This window comes from Trichechus manatus, unplaced genomic scaffold (assembly GCF_000243295.1).
Source record: "Trichechus manatus latirostris isolate Lorelei unplaced genomic scaffold, TriManLat1.0 scaffold00098, whole genome shotgun sequence".
In the NCBI taxonomy this organism is placed as follows: Eukaryota; Metazoa; Chordata; class Mammalia; order Sirenia; family Trichechidae; genus Trichechus; species Trichechus manatus.
Window position 1 is genome coordinate 4,802,314 of NW_004444034.1, and position 22,328 is coordinate 4,824,641.

Here is a 22,328-nt window from a genome sequence, read left to right on the forward strand (position 1 = left end):
AGAGATTTCAAGGAATTGGCTCACATGATTGTCAGGGCTGGCAAGTCCAAAGTCTGTGGAGCAGGGCAGCAGGCTGGAAACTCTCACGTAGAAGTTGTGGCTGTAGTGTAGGGGCAGAATTTCTTCTTCCTCAGGGAAACTTCAGTTTTGCTTTTAAGGTCTCCCAACTGACTAGATAAGGCCCACCCATATTATCAATAATAATCTCCTTTACTTAAAGTCAACTGATTGTAGATGTTAACCACATCTACAAACTACCATCACCTAGACTAGTACTGGATTGAATAACTGGGTACTATAGAGTAGCCACGTTGACCCATAAAATTGTTACAACTAGTTTCTTATGTACTGTAGCCATTTTTATCTCCTCTGAGAATTGTGTGTTGATACACTTTTGCCATTTTTCTGTTAAGGGACTTAATTGTTTTTCTTATTGATTTGTGTGAGATCTGTATACTAAGAATATCATATTTTTCATATTTGTGATAGTTTTCCCATTTAGAAAATTTCATTTTAATTTTCTAATATTCAAACATTTACGTTTTTATAGAGTCAGTTCTATCAGACCTTTAATTTTCGTCTTTTGTATTTGTAAAGTTATTTTTAATTTAAATATTTCATGAATATTTCTTTACTAATATTAGATAAACTTTATTTATAAATTATTTTATTTTATATGTTTTGTGTGTTGGTTTTAATAAAGAGAAGTTTATTTCCTCATAGTCAAAGTAAGTTAAAAGTCCAAATTCAGGGTGTCAGCTCCAGGGGAAGGCTTTTTTTCCATCGGCCTTCTTTTCTTCGGTGTTCTCCCGGACTAGGAGCTTCTCTGCGCAGGGACCCCGGTCCGAAGATGCGCTTTGCTCCCGGCACTGCTTTCTTGATGGTATAAGGTCCCCCTATATGTTTGATTTTTTCGGCAATATTTTTATAATGACATTTCAGACATGTAAAAAAGCATATGGAATGATATAGCTACATATAGCTACAACCCAGCTTAAGAAATAAAATATTACCAACATAATTGAAGCTCCAAAGTATCTCTATGAAATCACATTCCCCTCCCTTCTCTCTGGAAGTTATTACAATTCTGAATTTTGTTTTATCACTTCTAGACATATTTTATCATATATGTTGTTAAATACTTTGCATTTATGTAATCTTTGCATATATATATATATATATATATATATATAGCATTAGCTGTGTATATCTTTTTTCATGAGTTTTTAAATAAATACTACCCTACTTATGAATATTCTGAATGCTGTCACTCTCATTTAAAAATGTTTTGAGACTTATCTATGTTGATGCAAAAAAAAGGTAATGCATTTTCTATTAAATTATTCAATTTAAAAATTAAGTGATGATAATAAATGCTGGTGGTTTAGTTTGAATTCTCCCAGAAGCAGACCCAGAGATGAGGCTTCAAGTGTAAGCAGCTTATTTGTCAGGTGCAGGGAACCCAGAGAGAGGAGTGAGGAAGTGAGACAGAGAAGGAAAAATAGTTAATCAAGGGTATGTTACGGGCCTGTCCCCGCGGGCCTGTCATAGTGTCCCATGTCAGAGCAAACTGTAGCCCCGAACCATTGCCTGGCCTCCTTGCCCATAGGCTGCAGGCACTGAAGTGGGTTGCACAGTGGGGAAAATAAAAGGGAGTGTGTGTTATGAAACCAGCTCCCTCAGCGGGCAACTGGAGAACGGTGTAAAATACATGGTGCAAAGGGTATTTATTCACCAACTCCTGTCAACCGTTGTTTGAAGGCTGCTCCTGGGATGTGTTAATCACCTAGCATTGCTGGCCTGCAGCACACACTTAGATAGAGATGCCTCCTGCATTACAGGCAAAGCTCAAGCACAGAGATATAAATGCAAGTCATCTGAGCATGCTGAACTTGTGCAGTCCAAGAAATATCACAGGACAATGACAGCACCTACTACAGCCAGTGAGGGTGTGGTGAAACTTTTACCTACATACATTGTTAGCAACATTGTAAATTGTCACTATTATTTTGGAAAGATATTTGATACTATATATCAACAGCCTTAGAAATGTTCATACTAAGAGAAACTTCATTAAAATAATTATATATGTATTCATCACAGTGTCATGTACAATGTTCAAAATAAAAAATATCCAAATGCTCAACAAGATAAGAATGGTTAGGAAAGTTATGTTTGCTGGACAATATTTTACCACTAAAGTTGAGAATTATGAAGATTATGTAGCCATATGTGAAAATGTTTGTGAGGAAGAGAGGAAGGAAAGATGGAGGGAGGGAAGGGGAGAAAAGGAGGAAAGGAGGAAGGAAAGAAGGAAAAGAGAAGGAAGGAAGGAAATATTTAAAAATGGTGACAACATGGTTGTTCTGGGGATGGACTCATGAAGTAATATTTTTATACTGAAAATAACCTTTTTTAAAAGCAACATAAGTATTACTGTAAAGATCATCCAAAAATACTTTAATAATGCCTGTTTTCTGTGTATTACTTTTGAGGTTACATATTAAGCATCCCCTCGTCATTACAAAAATCTTGTGAAAAAATTGTGTTTAGTATTAATGCTCCATTTTATAACCTAGGAAACTAAAGCTCAGAGAGAGCTAAATGTCTAGAAAGTGATAGAACTGTGATTAGACTACACTTCTTCTGACTCCTGGCCCAGTGCTCTTTATAAAACATCTGTTGTGTTTGCTTGCTCAGTACCTCTTTTGCAATTACTGAATTTCTTCTTTTCCTTTAAAGAATGTCCTCATCCCCATTCTTCAGGCTTGCTTCAGCCCAAGCCTGGTCAGTTAGAGTCCACAGTGATTGGTTCAGAGCTGGGCATGTTATCAAGTTAGGCCAGTCAAAGTCTGCCCAGGACTTCTGCTAGAACTTTTGGAAAAGAGATGGCTTTTTCCACTGGGAGTATGAAGCTGGAATAAGAAAAGCCTGAAGTTGTCTGTGATCATGTTTGTCAGTTCATAGAAGGGCCTACCTTAAAGTGAAGAAAGACGGAGATAAGCAGAGCTAGAAATATGGAGACAGAGACGCCTGATGATATTGATAACCCTTTCGTGCCCGGCGGTACATATCGGAAACATGAATTTTTCAGCCTCTGGGGTTTGCTGGGAAGCTGCTGTACCACTGACAGTGTGTGCTGCCACAAGTCAGGAGCCTTTATGACTGCTCGTAACTGAAGAAATGGATGTGTGCCACAAATTACTGTTTTTACAGGGTATCAGATTAGGTGTCTGAAATTTTGGTAGGAAACATAGAAAATTTGAAAAAAATTATTTGTTACACGCATGTATCAATAAACCCTGGTGGGGACTTGGGTGTAATTAGTGGTACTTCATATGTACCACTAAACACTGTGGGTACGCTTGTGGGAGAGGGCAACAACAACAAAAAAATCCATACTACCTACCAAAAATCCAGATACACTCAATGATTCAGCATGCTTCCATTAATGAAAACATATGGCATCAACACAAAATTCAAAGCAAAAATAATTGGGTCACCAAAGGGTTAAAGCTCTCAGATCTTCAGATCTGGCCATGCCTCAAGGCGGGGCCTACCCATGGTCTTTTCAGGTCTTTGAGCCAATTTCTATTTCTTTTAGTAAAGATAATTAGATTGGAGTTTCTGTCATTTTCACCTAAAAACATCCTGGCTAATAGGAAAGTCAATTACTGCTACTGACAAATTTTAAAATGTTGAGTCAGCCAAGTTGAAATGAGCTACGTGGCAATGCACATTCCTCTTGCAGTAGATAAAAAATGGTCCATCTGTGTTATGTAGTAGCAAAGTAGATGGTTAAACTGTTAACTGCCATACCTTCAGACTCCAGCTATGCATCTACTGAGTCTAAACTTTAGGGAACTTGGTATGAAAATGTCAGGATGCTGGATTATGTTAGCTAACTCTTGCTAATTCAAGTTCACCTGTTTGAAAGAAGAGAAAGAAGAAAACTCAGCCGTGCTTTACATCTGCATCTAACAGTCCAAGATAGCTGAGATTCAAATAGCCATGAGCTTAGTAAAATTGAAAATGCCAAATTTTCTACTCTAAAAAAGTTACTGCAAGGAAATCCAGGGAGACTGTTCACAGCATTGTAAATAAGAATAGGATCTAGAAGAAGCTGGAATATGATTTTCCAGTCCCTTCCCAAGAATCTAGAGTGCTACTCCTTGCCTTAAGAAGGGTAGTCAGAATGTTTTTAGGTGAAAATGACATAAATACCAGTCTAATTATCTTAATTAAATGACAACTGAAAGTACTTTCCACTGTCATGCCAACTAGAGATACAAGGAAAATAAATTTTGACTCCTAATCCCAACCAATTATTCTGCACCATCACAAAATTTTAAGCCTTTAAGCCAAGAGATGAAGGATGGATAGATCATTGAGGCTTGATGCTAAGAGACAGGAATCACAGACTTGGATTTATATTAAGACCATGATTCAACAAGATCTCAGGTTCCAGTTACTAACTGATAACATTACCCAAATGCAAATTAACTGGATGTCTACCAAGGTTTTAAGAAGTCATCCTTCCAGAGAAATTCCAAACTTGACAGGCAAATGCTTCAAAGTACTCAATCTCTAAGCATCCCCCACACCACCAAAACTACACCAATAGAAGTGGGTTGCTAAGATATGACAGCCACCAAAAGAAGTGTCTTCTTCCCAATGTCAATATCAAATGTGGCCACAAAAAGACAATTGTCAAGTAAAATCTTCCATGATGCTGATTAGCTAACTGAGGCACTCACTCTCCTTCCAGGGCAGGGAGAACTTACCATCTCTAATGAGTAAAACCACTGCTTATTAATTTTCCCATTCCTCTCATTTCCAAATGAAAGTTTTACTTAATTTATCCTTTATTCACTCCACCATTGTCCATTATGCTTGTTATAGGTGGTTAAAAATACCATTTAGTCATAGACAGCTGGACCATGAGAAACTACATCTGAGAATGACAGAAAGGCAGGAACATCTCTCAAAGATCCTGATCTAGATGTGCATAGAATAACTGTACGATACATGTTGTTGTTAGGTACTGTCAAGTCAGCTCCAACTCACAGCAACCTTGTATATAACAGAATGAAACATTGCCTGGTCCTGAACCATCCTCACAGTCTATGTTTGAGCCCATTGTTGCAGCCACTGTGTCATTCCATCTCACTGGAGAGTTTCCTCTTTTTTGCTGATCTTCTACTTTACCAAGCATGATGTTTCTCTCCAGCAATTGGTCGCTATTGATGACATGTCCAAAGTAACTGAGACAGTCTCACCATCCTTACTTCTAAGGAGTATGCTGGCTGTACTTCCTCCAAAACCGATTTATTTGTTCTTCTTTGCCAACACCACTATTTGAATGCATCAATTCTTCTTTAGTCTTCCTTTTTCATTGCCCAGCTTTAGCCTACACATGAGGGGACTGAAAATACCATCGCTTGGGTCAGGTGCATCTTAGTCATCAAAGTAACATCTTTGCTTTTTAACACTTTAATTAGGTTTTTTGCAGTAGACTTTCCAAATGCAATACTTCATTTGATTTATTGACCACTGCTTCCATGGGCATTGATTTTGATCCAAGAAGAATGAAATCCCTGACAACTTCAATTTCTTCGCCATTTATCATGATGTTGTTTATCGGTCCAGTGGTAAGGATTTTCATTTTCTTTATGTTCAGGTGTAATCCATCCTGAAGGCTGAAGTCTTTTACTTTCATCAGTGTCTTAGTTATCTAGTGCTGCTATAACAAAAATACCACAAATGTTTGGCTTTGACAAAGAGAAATTTATTCTCTCAGAATCTAGGAGGCTAGAAGTCCAAATTCAGGGCACCAGCTCCAGGAGAAGGCTTTCTCTCTCTGTTGGCTCTAAGGGAAGGTCCTTGTCATTAATTTTCACCTTGTCTAGGAGCATCTCAGGCACAGGGACCCCTGGTCCAAAGGACACACTCTGCTCCTGGTGCTGCTTTATTGGTGGTATGAGGTCCCTCTGTCTCTCTGCTCACCTCTCTTTTATATCTCAAAAGAGATTGATTTAAGGCACAACCTAATCTTGTAGATTGAGTCCTGCCTCATTAACATAACTGCTCTAATCCTGTCTCATTTACATCATAGAGGCAGGCTTTACAACACATAGGAAAATCACATTAGATGACAAAATGGTGGATAGTCACATGATACTGGGAAACATGGCCTAGCCAAGTTAACACATATTTTTGAGGGACACAGTTCAATCCATGATAATCAGTAAATACTTCAAGTCATCTTCACTTTTGGCAAGCAAAGGTTGTGTCACTTGCTTATCTTAGGTTGTTAATGAGACTTCCTCCGATCCTGATGCCACGTTCTTCTTCAGATAGCCCAGCTTCTCCAGTTATCTGTTCAGCATATAGATGGACTAAGTAAGGTAAAAGAATAAAACCCTAATGCCCACCTTTTCTAATTTTAAACCATCGACACATAGTTTTACTATTTAGAGAGGAGGTAAATATGTTTTTTGTTATATATGAAATAGTTGCATTATTTTACATAGGAACTTTTATAGAGATGTATGAATTAAAAGAAAGTGTATAGGGGACTTCCAGTTTCTGGTCCAGCATGTAATGAGCTTGGAAGTCATCATCCCACATCCTCACAACAACAAAATGAAAAATCAACAACTCTTCTTAGATCCCTCAGAGAACTGAGATCACAGGGTAAACTGTTGTCCTGAGAACTGCAGATACAGACAGTCTAACACAGAGAATCATTGGCTACAGAATCAGAAACTGTGGCCTGGCCCCAGTATTGTGTAGGAATACTTAAAGGATAATTGACCAATTGCTGGAGGGTGGACTAGTTTGAGAGATAAAAACTCCTGGAGGCCCAGCCTTAGAGGGAAAGGCACACTGTGAGTTTTACCTCCAGAAGTCCCGCCAGGTTCTTACTGTCAGTCTCAAAGAAAAATCCCCTCATGCTCCCAACAGGTGGAGGAGAAAAGTAACCTTTCTGAAATAGTGCTCTGTTCTCCTTAACAATAGCCTATCCTCAAGGGAACCTATTCTACCAAAGCCAAACCAACTTGAGTTTTATCAGAGCCTAACTGATGTGAGGAGTCCCTGGGTGGTACAAATAGTTAATGTGCTTGGCCGCTAACTGAAAGGTTGGAGGTTCAGGACAACCCAGAGGCACCTCGGAAGAAAGGTCTGGTAATCTACTTCCAAAAATTTGGCCATTGGAAACCTGGAGCACAGTTCTACTCTAACACACATGGGGTCGCCATGAGTAAGAATTGACTCTACAGCAACTAGTTTTTCTATTCTCCTTCAGTCTTTCAATATGGGGCAAGTGAAACACCCAACTACAGTTCCTTCTATCCTTGGATGTGAGGGAAAAGAAATACCTAACTCTAGCACCCTTTAGCCTTCCTGTTTTACCTAAGAGGACTGAAAAACCAGCTGAGTAGCACTTGTAAAGGTCACAATTCAGGGACAAAGGCTCACTAAAAGATTGACCCTAGTCATAGGATTATAGAATGCATCCCCTCACCCCACACCTTAACACCACATCAACATGAATAGGTTATTAAAATGATCAAGACAGTATGGTATTGGCAAAGGAACAGACAAATAGATCAGTGGATCAGAATAGACAGCCTAGAAATAGACCCACACAAATATAGTCAAAGGCAATCCAACAGCGAAAGGGTTGTCTTTTCATAAATGGTGCTGGAACAACTAGACATCCACATTAAAAAAAAAAAAATCTAGACACAGGGCTTACATCTTTCACAAAAATTAACTAAAAATAGATCATAAAAAAACAAACCCATTGCCATCGAGTCGATTCCGACCCATAGCAATCCTGTAGGACAGAATAGAACTGCTCCATAGTGTTTCCAAGGAGCAGCTGGTGGATTCAAACTACTGGTCTTTTGGTTAGCAGCGAGCTCTTAAACACTGCACCTCCAGGGCTACAAAAATGAATCACAGACCTAAATAAATGTAAGGTACAAAACTGTAAAACTTCTAGAAGGTAACAGAGGAGAAAATCTATGTGACCTTGGGTATGGTAATGACCATCTATAGTTAACACCACAAGCATGATCCATAAAAGAAAATATTAGTAGTAAGTTAAACTTCATTAAAATTAAAAATTTTTGTTCTGTGAAAGACACTGTTAACAGAAAAAAAAGACAGCCACAGGCTGGGAGAAAATATTTGCAAAACACATCTCTGATAAAGGACTTGTACCCAAAATATACAAAAATAAAAAAAAAAAGCCTCTTAAAACTCAACAATAAGAAAATTACAAAATGTGCAAAATATCTGAACATAAAAGAATATATACAAATAGCAAACAAGCATATGAAAAGATATTCAACATCATAAGTCATTAGGTAATTGCAAAATAAAACAACAATGAGATACCACTACACACCTATTTCAATGGCTAAAATCCAAAACAATGACAACACCAAATGCTGGCAAGGATGTGGAGTAACAGGAACTCTCATTCATTGCTAATGGGAATGCAAAATAGCACAGTCACTTTGGAAGATAGTATAGCAGTTTCTTTTTTTTTTTTTAATTAACATAATGTTTGCCTTTTGCCAATAAGGCATTTGATGTAAAATATACTGACAGTGATAGTAATGATTCTGTAGATTTTATTGTATACTTTCTACCTTTTATTTTTATTTATTTACTTATTTTATTGTGTTTTAGGTGAAAGTTTGGCAGTTTCTTAAAAGCTAAACATAGGCTTACCAAAAGATCCAGCAATCACACTCCTAGATATTTACCCAAATGAGTTGAAAACACGTCCACAAAAAAAAAGCACATGAACATTTACAGTAGCTTTATTCATAGTTGCCAAAAATTGGAGGCAATCAAGATGTCCTTCAATAGGTGAATGGATAAACAAACTGTGGTACATACATATGACAGAGTATTATGCAGCAATTAAAAAAAAAAAAAGGTATCAAGCTATGAAATGACATGGAAGAGCCTTCAATGTATGTTGCTAAATGAAAGAAGTCAGTCTGAAAAAGCTATATACTGTATGATTACAACTCTATGACATTCTGGAAAAGGCAAAACTATAGAGAGAATAAAAAGGTCAGTGGTTGTCAGAGTTCAGGGAGAGGGAGAAGGGATGAATAGGTAGAACACAGGTTATTTTTATGGAAGTGAAACTATTCTGTTTGACCACATAATGGTGGATACATGACATTATACATTTGCCACAACCCATAGGGCTGTACAGCACATGTAAACTATGGACTTAATAATAATAATGTATCAATATTGGTTCATCAAATATAACAAATGTACCACAGTAATACAATATGTTAATAATAAGAGAAACAGTGTGCAGGGGGGTGAGGAGGTAGATCAAAACCTGCGAAAGCCAGAAACTGTGTAAGGCAGAAACTTGTCAGAGAAGGAAAACTCAAATGTTTTCCATTAAAACAAGCAATAGAAAAGTGATAAGACTGCACCTGGTCAAAGGTGGAAAACTCTCGAGACTCAGAAAAACAAGGCAGTCTCGTCAAGTTCTGGCTCTCACAGGTTTCACTGTAAATGGGAACTCTCTGTACTTTATGTGTAATTTCTCTATAAACCAAAAATTGTCCTAAAAAATAAAGTCTATTGAAAAATAGTGTATGTGTTTGCTGGACAACCAAGTGGGATATAATGGACATATACTGATTTTGCCTACCAAGCATCCCTGGCAACAGAACCTCTTTTTTCCTTTTGGACTCCTTCAGTTGGCTTTTCCACTTTTCCACTTGGCTACCCCAGTTCTAGGGGCATGCCCTACCCTCACCTTCACCAATCAGAATCCACAAAGACTGCATAAGGGATGGGCACGTGACCCAAGGTAGGTCAATCAAAATCAGCCTGAAGACTTTTGCAAAAAGTATTGGGAAAAGGGCACTCTGCTTCCACTGGCATTACCAAGCTGGTAGAATGTAAACCTGGAACTTCCAACGTTCATCTTTGTTATTACTTACAGAGCTTCTGAGACTGAAAACAGCCAAGAAAGCAGAACTGAGAGGTGCAGAGAGAGATTCTTGATAATATTGTTTGAGCATCTGAATTCAGCCATGCCTGAAGCCTATACACATACATAATCTGCACTTCTTAGTTATTTGAACCAATAAATTCCCTTTTTCTGCCTCAGTAAGTTCAAAATGTATTTCTGATGCTTAGAGTCCTGACAAACATAAATATAGTTCATTTTACTCTGCTTTTCAATAATTCAAACTTTTAATATCTAAGTCTTTCTTATTTGTAATCTTTATTAAATTTCTCAAGAAAAGAAAGCTTACACAGAAAAACTTCTGAATTCCAATTGCCTTTGTCTTAATATAATTAGGATTTCCAAGAAAATCAAGAGCTTGGAGGACATGTGTGTCAGGGGATTCATTTATAGAAGTAGAGTGCTATGGGATAAGGGATTTATTGTAGAAAGTAGACCTTGCACAATTGTGGGAGAAGCACTGGTGCAAGCAGAAAAGTCGATGTTTGCAGATAAATCTAAGAAACCCAGCACATCTAGCCACCAAAGTTGGATTGTAAGGGGAATTCATGAGATGTCTATGAGAGGCTACCAATGGCATCTGTGGGTTTACAACCATGGATCTGGTGTGAAGTGGGACTGTTCTTAATCACCAAAGCGAGCAGTTAGGAAGAAGAGTTCCTTCTCTCGATCACCTTATCCGACCACAAAGACCTTCAGAGAGTAAGGCTGCTGTTTTATACTTGTGCCTTCTAAATTTGACACAAGTTCCTCTTTTGGCCAACTTTAACCTAAAACCTTATACAAAAGCAGACTCTGTGTTAAGGTTAGTAGCTTATTGAAATTGATACAGCACAATCCAAAACAGTCCTTTCCTAATCAAGTTGGTATCCATGCACACTTTAAACCATATTCCACATAAGACAACAGGAAAGCCACATATCTGCCTGTCATGGATTGAATTTCATCCCCCAAAAAATGTATGTATCAATTTGGCTGGGTCATGATTCCCAGTATTGTATAATTGTGTACCATTTTGTAATCTGATGTGATTTCCTTACGTGTTGTGAATTCAATCACTATGATCTAATAAGATGGATTAGCGGCAGTTATACTGATGAGGTATACAAGATTGGACAGTGTCTTAAGCCAAACTCTTTTGAGATATAAAAGAGAGAAGTGAGCAGAGACACATGGGAAACTCATAACACCCAGAAAGCAGTGCTGGGAGCAGAGCACGTCCTTTGGACTTGAGGTTCCTGCGCAGAGAAGCTCCCAGACCAAGGGAAGATTGATAACACAGACCTTCCTCCAGAGCCAACAGAGAAAGTGATACCCTGGAGCTGACGCCCTGAATTTGGACTTATAGTCTACTAGACTGCGAGAGAATAAACTTCTCTTTGTTGAAGCCATCCACTTGTGGTATTTCTGTTACAGCAGCCCTAGATGACTAAAACACTGCCTAACATGATGCAACTATCCATTGCATAACTGAAAACATGCTCTCGCTCTCCACAAAAGAAGATACACAAAATACCATTTTAGCATAATTTCTTCCTCTTCTGAGTCACACTTCCCTTTTGATATCTTGTAATTAATACTGAGCTATCAGTTTAACCACTAGGAACACATCTTATTCAGATAGGGGGATGGGAGAAGGAAAGAAGAAAGGAAAATAATCACTTAATATAGACAATCATAACTACAAAAGTCTTCATTTCTGCAACTAGCCAAATGGTCATAGCTAGTGTTTATCATTTTCTTCTTCTGCTACTCATGTCATAGTCCCTTTGCTCTCAGCAAGCACCTTAGATGGTAATGGTTTCCTTCCTGGTGAGGTAATCAAAACCTTCATTTTGAAGGGTCTGCAGCTTAACCAGTCCTGCTTTTATTGGTCTGTTGCAGTTTTCCATTAAATTTTCTCAGAAGACATGGGAGTACTAACGGCACCACAAAGTATCTCCTGCATTCCAAACATACTCCTCTCTATCCAATGTATAGCTGCAACCTAATTTCCCCTTAACAGTCAAGATAAATCACTCCAACAACGAAGTAACTCCCTGTTTTGCCAATTAGTCCGGTGGCATGAGGGGCCCAAAGCAGCCAGGGGTCAGTCTCAATAACCAGTTTAGTAAAACCATTACTGTGTTCCCTGGTGAAAATATTCCTCCTTTGGGAACTAAGGATCCCAAACCAGCTGGGCTAAAAGTTGCAGGGATAGGAAACAAAAATGTTGCTGGTGGATCATTTGGGCTAATAGATAAACCATTCCTATTTCTGGCCCTTGGGTCTTAGCTACAGAAGAAACAGGACCACATATATGGTCTCAGACTCAGACAATACATATAATCCCAGAGGACACTACTCCAGTCTCTAAAAATGTTGCTATCCAGCTGACATTATAACTGAGTTTTCAAAAGGTCATTCCACAATTGTATCAGGCCAGCTGCTTCAGGGTGATGGGCAACATGCTAAGACTAGTGAATTTTATGAACATGAGCCCATTGTTACCCTTCATTTGTTGTAAAATAAGTTTATTGGTCAGAGGTAATGCTGTATAGAATTCCAAAATATTGAATAGGGCATTCTGATGATACTTTTGGCAGAAGCATTGCAGGCAGGGAAGGCAAATCCATATCCAGAGACATAAGTATTCTAGTGAAAATAAATCACCTGCCCTTCCATGATGGAAGTGATCCAATGTAATCACCTTACTAGCAGGTGGCTGGCAAGACTCGGAGGGGAATGGTGCCATATCAGTGACTCAGTTTTTGTCTATGCTGTTGACAAGTTGGCCAGATCAGCCTTATGTCACTAAGCCCATGCATAACCTCCATCCTTGCTTTCATGACCACATTCTGTATGCATTTGGCTAGAACAATAATGGCTTGGGAAAGATTCTCAGTGACACCCACAGAATACCATCTTTTCACATGATTATTAAAATCCTCCTCTGCTCTGATGTCACTCTTTAGTGAGCATGCACATGATCACCTATATCTTCATACTCTGAACACCTTCAGGAAGGTCCATCCACGTACCTCTTTCCTAGATGGCCTTGATATAACTAAACTGTCATCAAGTTTCTGACTATATTCCTTTCAAGTATCTGAATATCCAGTCAAATGTTAAGCTCTGCATATAGATCACAACAGAGCCACGTCTGTGGCCATTTCTTCTTCCAGGCAAAATAAACAACTAAGTGCACTGGTTGAAGTTCTGCCCATTGGAAGGATCTCCCTTCACCACTATCCTTTAAGGATATCCTTGGCTGAAGCCCTAGTCCTTCAGCTTTTCAGTTTAGAGTGATGCCAGCATATTGTGCAGAATCATTTGTAAATCAGACTCCAAACTGTTCTTCCTTAGTTAGTTGGTCATAGGGAGATCCCATGATGCCATAGATACAGACTGAGAGGCAGGAAGCAATGGGGCAGAAATATGGGCCATGAGCATCTGTGGCCCTTACTCATGGGACCACCTTGTGCCTTCAATCTTGCATTTGATGATGGAGTACTGCTGTAAATGCCCAAAATTTTGGCTTGGTGTGACAGACAAAACTTAGTTCACGATGAGCAGCTCAGGTAGCTTTGTAAGTTAGTAGCCCATGGTCAAGCTTTCAGTTAGTTGCTGCTTATGGCTTTCCCAGTGGCAAGCCAGAAGAAGAGTTTTCTGCAGAGGATAGCAAAGCTTTGCTCCAAAATCCTTAAAGATCTGTACTACGATTTATTTGTAGGGGCCCGCCAAAGGCTCCATACAGTAGTCCTGTCTACCTCTGGTACTTCAAGCACCAACAGAAGTGCTTGGTCACATGGCCCAAGTAGTGGAATAGCTTACATGGCAGTCTGACCTAATACAGAGTTTTCTCTTGCTATGGTCCTACTCAAAACTGGCAGCCTTTGGAGATACTCGCTAAATACGTTGGAACAGCATGGCCAAATAAGATATATGCGGGCTACAAAAATCCAAAGAGGCCAAAAAAGGCCACAAGGCATTGTGCCTTTTTCTTAGTGTTAGATGGAACCAGATGCTATATCTTGTCTTTCATCTTAGAAGGTGTCTTAGTCAAGGTAGAGAAAAAGAACCAATAAGATATTTATATAGAGGGACAGAGATTATTTTGAAGAATTGGCCCATAATTGTGGAGGCTGGCAAATGCAAAATCTTAGGTCATGATTGTGGCAGGCTGAAGATATTGGCTATCTTGTGTCCCAAAATCAATAGGTCAGGCAGTAGAGGAGAGGGAGGAATTCTGGCAGAATGTCTATTCAAAGTGTGGATATAGAATCTTTCCTCTATAAGCCTCCGATTTTGCTTTTAGGTCTTTCAACTGATTGGATGAGGCCAACCCACATTATGGACGGTAATCTGCTTTACTTAAAGCCAACCAATTTCAATGCTAATCACATGTAAATGCTTCATAGCAACATCTAGGCTAGGGTTTGACCAAACAACTGAGTACCATAGTCTAGACAAGTTGATACATAAAATTCACAAAAGGGGTATGTCAGTAGGCCCCAGACCACTACACCTCTGGAAGTTTCACCAGGGTGGTAGACTCCTGAACTTTTGTGTAGTATTTCTGTGTTACATACATCCTTACATTTCCAAGGTGATGTGTCTTCTCTTAAATGTTATGATGAGACTAACCTCTTCAGAAGTATCAACACTCACAAGGAAGAGCTAAACGATAGTGAACAGGATCTTCAAACCAGTTATCAAGTAATGTTCTGAAAGAAAGCAGCACACTAAGAAATAGAAACAAAGGCTAAAGTCCTAATGGTAACTTGAAAGGAAAAGATGGCCTTCAGGGTAGAAATTACAAAATTAGAATATGAGATTATCCCCACACTGCAAAGAGGGAAGGCAACACTCAGGATTAATTCTGTAGCTCCTTTAACTTTTTCTTTATATTTCTTCCTGATTTTATCCTTGGTATCTCTTCTATTCTCAACTTAAATGCTCAGTTTTTATCAATTTGTCCTATTGCAGTCTATCAAGTTCCAATGCCTCCCTGCTGCCTACAAAATAAAAAGTAAACAATTCATAGCCTAAAGGCTTCTTCGGTGTGGCCCGCATGTATCTTTCCAGTCTCAGATCTGACATTTTACCCCATGCAACCTACTCTCAAGCCATGCTGAACTCCTCACCTTTCCCAGAATACATTTTGTGTTTTCACAGCTTCTAGTCTTTGCACATACCTGGTCCCTCTGCTGGGAACGACCACTCTCCTCTTCTTCACTGGTATTTCTCAGTTCATCCTCAAGACTCAACTAAAATATCACTTCTCTGATTTCTTCAAACAAGTGGATCAGTACCATCCAAGTGTTCTCCCAGCACTTGGCTCATAACTGTTAGAGTACTCACCACAAGGGATTATTGTTTTTTAATCTGTATGTGTCTATCTCAGTGACTAGGAGGGAGGAAAAAAAAAAAACAAAAGAAACCAAACCCATTGCCGTTGAGTCGATTTCGACTCATAGCGACTCTATAGGACAGAGTAGAACTGCCCCATAGGGTTTCCAAGGAGTGGCTGGTGGATTCGAACTGCTGACCTTTTGGATAGCAGCTGAGCTCTTAATCACTGTGCCACCAGAATAATAAACATTTGATCAATGAATGAATGGATGGATGGATTACCTCCTCCTCTGAGTTGCCCAGATCCTCAACTGTAGTGCCCCACCTCTTTACCTGCAATTTGCTATTGACTTTTTTAATAATTTATTTTATTTTTGTTGTTGTTGAGAATATACACAGCATAACATACACCAATTCAACAATTTTTACATGTACAGTTCAGTGACATTGATTACATTCAACTTGTTATTGATTTTATTTAAAATATTTAAGAGGGAATTTATTTTTTTCAAAACATTTGTATAAGTAATTATCTAAAGTCACTAACAGAGTGTTTCTTTGAATTGATTTGTTTAGAAGTCACTTAGAAAAGTTAGGTATTTAGAGTTTAATTAATTAATTTTTTGTTGGCCCAGCCTTGCATGAATCTATATATAATAAAGAGAAAGAAATGACCAGTTGATGTCAATCTTTTTATAGTATATTCTGTAAAAGTTATGTACTTTTCCCAAAATAGTGAACAGAGCCCTCATTCAAGTTCTTGTTTTCCATCTTACTAGTTATGTCACCTTTGGTAGAAAATCCCTCTACTGTTCATTTATCTTTCTGCTGTAAAATGAAGTTAATAATTCCTATAAATCTCACAAGTTTATTGTAAATATTGGTTAAGTGTGTAAAATCGCCATTCAAATGCAAGCATTATGAGTATTTTGTGTGCCTAATAAACAATTCAGTACATTTAGTAAGGCATTCCATGGATAACCTCTATGCCCTAAATTTTGTTTAACTTTATTTTTCTACCAATCTGCACAATGTCTGAATGAAACAGAAACCTAACTAAGATGTACTTAAGTGCCTACATTAAAAAAAAAAAAAATCATTAAGAAAACACCCAGAAGAGCAGCACTGGGTGGCGTAAACAGTTAAGTGCTGACTGCTAATTAAAAGGATGATGGTTTGAACCCACCTAGAAACGCCTTGGGAGGCAGGCTTGGTGATCTACTTCTGAAAGGTCACAGCCTTAAAAACCCTATGGAGCAGTTCTACTGTACACACACATATGGGGTCACCATGAGTCAGAATTGACTCGACAGTAACTAGTAACAATAACAAACCTTCCAAGCTATAAAAATCCACATCAACAAAGTATATGTGGACGGAGGTCCAAAGCCTTCTCTATGGGTCATGCCAAAAAAGTACCTATAAAATTCAGGAATCTTTGCTTCATAGTTGGAGTTGATAATTTTTTTCTGTCATTATTATAGGCTAACGAAACAAACTTTCATCAAAAAGAAACAAACAGTACTAGTGTCTAGGTCCAATTCCAGCCCAGGTAAATCCAGCTCAGTAGCATAGAGTTTTAAACTGGCAAATTTAAGGAACCTGTGAAATACTAATTTCTGAATTTTTTGAGAGCTATAAATCCTTAGTAAACCCTGTTGATCTATAAATGCAAAGTGCCACCAGAATGCTGGAATACACTGACAACTGGTTTCCCCTAAATTAAAAGCATCTGTGTTACTTTGCGCAAACTTTTTGAGCTGTGAAGGGTGCCATGCTCAAGCTGATGTGGCAGTTGCCTTGAAATAGCAGAGTAGTATAGCTGTAATTGTGGCCATAGCCGTGGAAACTGGGCTACACATCAAGGGAAAAGCATCCTACCATTTAATATTTTTCCCTCTCCTGAAATTTCTCTTTGACCTCGGTTTATATTCACAATTCAGTTCTCTCTGGTAGGAACTTTAAATTAGATTCCTTAAAAAATTAAACATGTTCATTCATTTCACAATGGTTTATTGAGTTCTTAATATGTGATGAAAAGGGCAATATGCTAGGTTGGGTAATATAAAAAAGAATAAAGAGTTCACTGTAAACTCAGGGAGACAGATCTGTGAGCATCATGTGTCCTAAGGGAACGAGAGACAAAAGCAACTAACTTTACTAGAGAGAAAGGGTTAGGGAAGGCTTTCCAGAAAAGGTGGCATTTGAGCAATCTTGAGGGATGAGTGCACCATGCTGATGAGTTAAGGTACTCCTAGAGTGAGGAAATTGAACTGCATGCACTCAAGGCCCAGGAGTACCAACCTGCTATGTGAGTCATGAAAACTACAATTTAGTACTCTTTTAAAAAATAAACATTTAGAGATGGACAGCCGAATACAGCATGGTCAGGATATCCAGGGGATAAGTGGTTAGATCATTGGGGGCAGATCAGGGAGAGCACTACGTACCATGCTATCGTCCTGTGGGTGATAGAGAGCCTCTCAAGGGCTGTAAGTGCAGGCGTGACTGTATCCAAACCAAAAACCAGACCCGTTGCCATTGAGTCGATTCTGACTCATAGCAACCCTACAGGACAAAGTAGAACTGACCCATTGGGTTTCCAAGGAGCGGCTGGTAGATTTGAACTGCTGACCTTTTGGTTAGCAGTCAAGCTCTCAACCACTGTGCCACCAGGGCTCCATGACTGCATCAGTTGGGGCCAAATCACAGTAATTTGCACAGGGAAAATGTAACATGAAGAATTACTAACTGTAATAGAGGATTGGAGTAATCAGGAATTAGCTAGTAAGAAATAAAAATAACTCTAAGTAATATATCCACCACCTGTCTGTCAGTTTGTCATACTGTGGTGACATGCATGTTGCTACGATGCTGGAGCTATGCCAACAGTATTTCAAATACCAGCATGGTCACTCATGGTGAAGAGGTTTCCACAGAGCTTTCAGACTAAAACAGACTACAAAGAAAGGCTTGACAATCTACTTCCAAAAATTAGCCAATGAAAATCCTATGGATTACAACACAATATAGTGCTGGAAGATGAGCCTGCTAGGTTGGAAGGCACTACACAATAGCCACAACAATAGACTCAAACATACCAATGATTATGAAGATGTTGCAGGATCAGGCAACGTTTCATTCTGTTATACGTAAGGATGCCATTTAGTTGGGGCTGACTCGATGGCAAGAACAAGAACAAATAATGTATAAATAACAAACTTAAGGAGTAACCACTACTCCTAGGGATAAGATAGAGCCCAAGGATGACCCTATTTCCACCTCTCTAAGGCTGAGGCCCAGACCTTGCTGGAAAGAGCACAGAAGTGGCTCCATGAACCCAGAGTAGATGCTGTATGCTGCACTGGTGGAACTTGCTGGAAATACATCCTCCAGGGTGCTGGGGAAAACTCTTCATGAGAGGTGTCTCACTGGAGCCACTTTCTTATAAAGCTGCCTGAGGGGAGAGGCACTAGAAGAAGCTGCTGGCTGCTGGGTGGTGCTGCCCAGCATGAACAGCCCAAGCCAGGCACTGGAGAAGCCTCCTGCACTGTAGAATCCTAGTGCTGTAGAAGCCACTCATGATGCAGGAGCCTGCCACAAGGAGCATACTGGAACCAGGAAGGAATGTTTCCTGCAGTGTCTCTCCTGCACCCTCGACTGACAAAACTTAACATCATATCTGTTGCAAAGGAAATTATTTAAAGGGGCCATCTCCATTTTCCCTCAGCAGGTAAAAAATGGTGAATTTCGAGCTGAGAGGCAGTAGTGGAGAGAGCAACAAATCAACACTGTTTATACCAAGAATGCACAAAAAGCTCAGAAACTGGCATCACTTCGAGAACTGGCAGTGAAGGCAGAGGCTAAAAAAGAAGGATTGATGGAAAGTTGTTTAATAAATAATAAGAGCCATAGATCCCTTCTATCACTGTGGCTGGGTCACTTCCTTCCTTCAACCAGCAGAAGACAGCAATTTTATTCTTTGAAAATAAAACAGAACATTTTGGACTGTGGAATGACAAACACAGTATGAAAATTGATCAACTAAGTGAACACAGGCATATTGAACGCTGAGTACTGAATGCTGAGCCTGCTGTGCTCTTCTCTCTTGGCTTCTAGAAAGAGGACTCTTAGGACTTTTCCTCCAGGAAAGAGATTGAAAGAACCTTTTCTGGGAAATTTGATCATCCCCACAAGCCAACACTTTTGTTAGGTACTGACATCATAGGTTACCCAACAAACTTCCCAGCCTAGTGACTGTATAACGAATCTCAGTGCCGACAACTTTTTAGTTCCCTATTCTTCAAATGAAAAGACAAGAACAATGGGACATCTGAGGAAGCCTCTAGCACGAAAAACAGAGACAAAAAACAATAGTGAAACAAAGACACTGGAAGGAGAAGAAGTTCAAATGTCCTCAACAAATAAGAGAAAATATTGCATTAATTAAAAAACAAAACAAACAAAAACAAAAACCAGGATGCTAGGTAAAAAGCAATATTCAGGAATCAAAAAAGAACATGACAAAAAACACAATGAAAAACTAAATAGTAGGGATGAAATATGTTAAGGAAATTAGCCAGAAATTAGAGCACAAAAACAAAGAGATGAGAAATAAGGTAGAAAAGATAAGAAAAGAAGACCATCCAAGAGGTGTAATATTTGAATAATAAAGCTACCATAAACAGATCTCAAATAGAAGCCAAAAAGCCATCAACAAAATAATTCAAGAAAACTTCTCAGGGCTAAAAAATGTAACTTTCCAGATAAAAATGAATGGCAGCACAAAAGATGAAAAATAGATACAAGCCCTTTAAGTGAAATTTCAGGATAACAGAGAGAAGCTTCTAGAGAGAAAAAAAAGAAGATAGCATACCATTTACAAATCAGAAATCAAAATAACTTTGCTATTGTTGTTAGGTGCCCTTGAGTTGCTTCTGATTCATAGCAACCCTATGCACAACTGAACTAAACACTGCCTGGTCCTGTGCCATCCTCACAATGGTTGCCATGTTTGAATCCATTGTTGCAGCCACTGTGTCAGTCTATCTCACTGAGGGTCTTCCTCTTTTTTGCTGATCCTCTGCTTTACCAAGCATGATGTCCTTCTCCAGGGACTGTTCCCTCCTGGTAACACGGCCAAAGTACGTGAGACAAAGTCTTTTCCATCCTCCCTTCTAAGGAGCATTCTGGCTGTACTTAGTCCAAGACAGATTTGTTTCTTCTTCTGGCAGCCCACGGTATAGTCAGTATTCTTTGCCAACACTTTAATGCAAAGGCATCAATTCTTCTTTGGTCTTCCTTTTTCATCGTCCAGCTTTCACATGCATACGAGGCGATTGAAAATACCATGGCTTGGGTCAGGTGCACCTTATTTCTCAAAGTGACATCTTTGCTTTTTAACACTTTAAAGAGGTCTTTTGCAATAGATTTTCCAATGCAATAAGTCCTTTGATTTCTTGACTGCTGCCTCCACAGACATTAACTGTGGATCCAAGTAAAATAAAATCCTCGACAACTTCAATATTTTCTCCGTTTATCATGATGTTGCTTATTGGTCCAGTTGTGAGGATTTTTTCTCTCTTTAGGTTGAGGTGTAATCCATATTGAAGGCTGTAGTCTTTGATCTTTGAGTAAGTGCTTCAAGTCCTCTTCACTTTCAGCAAGTAAGGTTGTGTCATCTGCATAACGCAGGTTGTTAATGAGTCTTCTTCCAATCTTGATGCCAAGCTCTTCTTCACATAGTCCAGCTTCTTCGATTATTTGCTCAGCATACAGACTGAATAAGTATGGTGAAAGGATACAAATCTGACACACACCCGGATTTAAAATTATGCAGTATCCCCTTGTTCTGTTCGAACAACTGCCTCTTGATCTATGAACAAATTCTGCATGAGCACAGTTAAGTGTTCTGGAATTCCCATTATTTGCAATGTTATTTATAATTGTTATGATCCACACAGTCGAATGCCTTTGCATAGTCAATAAAACACAGATAAACATCTTTCTGGTATTCTCTGCTTTCAGTGACGATCCATCTGATATCAGCAATGATATTCCTCATTCCATATCCTTTTCTGAATCTGGCTTGAATTTCTGGCAGTTCCCTGTTCTTGTACTGCTGCAACCATTTTTGAATTATTTTCAGCAAAATTTTACTTTTGTGTGATATTAATGATATTGTTCGATAATTTCCACTTGTGATTGGATCACCTTTCTTTGGAATGGGCACAAATATGGATCTTTTCTAGTTGGTTGGCCAGGTTGCTGTCTTCCAAATTTCCTGGCATAGACCAGTGAGCTATTCCAGCGCTGTATCCATCTGTTGAAACATCTCAACTGGTATTCTGTCAATTCCTGGAGCCTTGTTTTCTGCCAACGTTTTCAGTGTAGCTTGGACTTCTTCCCTCAGTATCATCAGTTCCTGATCATACGCTACCTCCTGAAATGGTTGAACTTCAACCAATTCTTTCTGGTACATTGACTCTGTGTATTCTTTCCATCTTCCCTTGATGTTTCCTGCATCGTTCAATATTTTGCCCATGGAATCCTTCAATATTGCAATTCAAGGCTTGAATTTTTTCTTCAGTTCTTTCAGCTTGAGAAATGCCAAGCATGTTCTTCCCTTTTAGTTTTCTGACTCTAATCTTTGCACATTTCACTATAACACTTTACCTTGTCTTCTCATGCTGCCTTTTGAAATCTTCTGTTCAGCTCTTTTACTTCATCATTTCTTCCATTCACTTTAGCTACTCTACATTCCAGACCAAGTTTCAGAGTCTCTTCTGACATCCATTTTCATATTTTCTTTTTTTCTGACTTTTTAGTGATCTTTTGCTTTCTCCACGTATGATGTCCTTGATGTCATCCCACAATTCATCTGGTCTTTGGTTATTAGTGTTCAATGTGCCAAATCTATTTTTGAGATGGTCTCTAAATTCAGATGGGATACACTCAAGATTGTACT

At 38.8% G+C, this 22,328-nt stretch overlaps 1 non-coding gene across 1 annotated transcript; it reads left to right on the forward strand.

Annotated features, from left to right (window-relative positions):
* Nucleotides 1–1,509: 1,509 nt before the first annotated feature.
* On the forward strand, nt 1,510–1,639 carry LOC111821699 (small nucleolar RNA SNORA42/SNORA80 family). Its single transcript, XR_002825045.1, has one exon. It is a non-coding gene; the product is annotated as a small nucleolar RNA SNORA42/SNORA80 family (small nucleolar RNA).
* Nucleotides 1,640–22,328: the final 20,689 nt, after the last annotated feature.